Below are 2680 nucleotides of genomic sequence, written 5' to 3' on the forward strand. Positions count from 1 at the left end.
GCGCTCCCGTGTCCCCTCCCCGCGCGCAAGCCTCCTCTGTTTTTACTTTGGGAGCGATAAAAAAGGGAAGGATATCTTTTTATTGTTTATTTTTCGTGTTAGTAGCTTATAAGTTGTGTGAATTAACATCGGCCGGTGGAGTTGATCGTGAATTTCACTGGTACACGCTAATTGGTGGCGTTTTTGGATAACTCATTGACACATTCGTATTTTTTTTTTCAACTTGATCTATGATTTTTGGAGTAATATAAAGTTAAAGATAAATTTTAATATGTAAAGTAAAATCATCAAACTTTTTAAGATTTATTTATCAACGGGAGTCATAACGATAATTTAAAAAATAAATAAATGAAGGTTAACCTACACGTCTACGCGTCTATTCCAAAAAGTAATTAAAGTTAAATTAGTTAATTAGTAATGTGAAATTGTAAAGTGTGTTGTGCGAGAAGATAACATTTAAGCGGAAGTAGCTAAAATGAATAAAAGCACAAAAATATTTTTAATTCTTTATTACAACGAAATCTATTATACGGTCACATTATATTATTAAAAATTCGACTTAATTTTATAATTTCATACTCGTTTAAAACAAAATACATCTGTGAAAATTATGGAAAATGAGTGTTTTCATTAGAGTATTTATTATTTGACACAAGTTTTTGGCTTGAAATTAAATTAAACATTTAAATATTATCTAACTAAGTATGATATACATAAATTTTGAACGTATTTTAATTCCCTGAAATAGTAAATGTAGACTTTCTAATATTTAGTACCCAACTTTATAGTTTCTCCAAATATGTAATCAAATTCAAAAATAAAGTAGGTACACTTCTTGATGTTCTACTATTAATTTGGAATCACCCACGAAATATTATGTAAAATTTGAAGCTGTCTCTACATTTATTTCATTATACAACACACATAAATATATTACTTTTTACCACGCAGTTACTATTTCTTTATTACATAATTCAATATTATTTTGATCTAAATTAAATAAATATTTCAAAGATGTGACAGTCGTATTATTTTATATACTGAACACATTAATAGCTATTTAAACATTACAATGTCCATAAATCTATATGTTATTCATAAACAATAAATTATAATCTTACAACGTGCATTTATAAATTTGCAATAATCAAAACAAATGTTATAATAAATCCAATAGCCTATATTTTAAACACTCACTATTATACAAGGCTACTCTATAAGCTTTTTACCGATTCTGTTTACTTCAAGTCTTTTTATTTTATCATTTAAATATATTTGAGCTTTTACATGATTATTTATATACAAATCGTCGAAGTGGATTTTATTCCACTGTTTAATATCATTTTAATGCACAATTTTAAGTCACCTAGTATGGACCACATTCTAAAGGGGAAAATATACTTACTGAACGTTTACACAAACTATAAAATACACATTTATTATTATATAATTATAGTAAAAAACTGTAACCCCCTTTTAAATTATACATATTTACAATTGCAAAAGAAATATGAAATAACTTTGAAAGTATTTGTAAGACATTTAGACGAAAATTCACAACACTGACATATATCGCTTATTGTATAAAAATGTAGAGGTTACAGACAAAATATGAAAATGACAAATTCATACAACAAATTGTGCTTTACCAATAAGTCAAAAACCTCTAACTACAGCTTACTAAACTAATCACCATGTATGGCACATCAAATATTTAGATATACATATCATTATTCTCCTAAAACCTACATTTCACAACTAAATTAAGATAATAATACCTACTACATAATATAATAGGAATATTATTTGGTTACTATATTTTTATATACTATAATCTTCAAAATGTCTAATATTATAAGTTATGATAATTACTTACTACTAACATTCCAATTGTCATTTGGTACGTTTTTATGAAATATTTGGAAATAAATATCGATAGATTTTGTTATGTAGCGATCATAGTTTATTTATAAAGTACTTACCATGTTTCGATATTTTTAAATATTTTTTCCAATTCTCTATCTTGAATAATTTGAGTAAACATGCATGAAATATTTATTATGATTAGGTATAAATATTTATTGATTATAAACTACGAACATTTATTAATCGTCGAATACTCCAGACCATACACGAACTTAGCATGTATAAACAAGGGCGTATTATCGTTTATTATGTGTAATGATACGTAAACATGTAAATTATACAATGTTGTATAATCTATTTTAGAATAACTTTGTTTTAAAGCTATATAAATTTAATAATGTTATATTTTTCGATGCGTCCTTTTATTCATATAATTTGTATATTAATGTATAATTTTAATAAATCCGAATAAAACTATGTCATGTTAAAGTATACAAGTTGGTAATCAATATAATTTTAACAAATATTATAATATTCTGATAAATTATTCGAACTTGCAACTTTTCATAAAACTGTACCTAGTACTACGTACATAGATGATTTAAATATTTTATTACCTTTAAAACGGTCTGCAGGTAGGTACTAACGTAGGACGGGATATCACGTTGTCACCTTATGATCACAAAATGTCTCATCCTTGTACATTACTCACTAAAAAGCCATTGACAATGAATAACAGTCACTGAATAAAAATTGTAAATAAATCTGATTATAATAATTATATTTTATACTTACATTTTGTATTATCATATTT

The sequence above is a fragment of the Ostrinia furnacalis genome, unplaced genomic scaffold (genome assembly GCF_004193835.3).
Source record: "Ostrinia furnacalis isolate ACB-3 unplaced genomic scaffold, ASM419383v2 OfSCF0267, whole genome shotgun sequence".
NCBI lineage: Eukaryota > Metazoa > Arthropoda > Insecta > Lepidoptera > Crambidae > Ostrinia > Ostrinia furnacalis.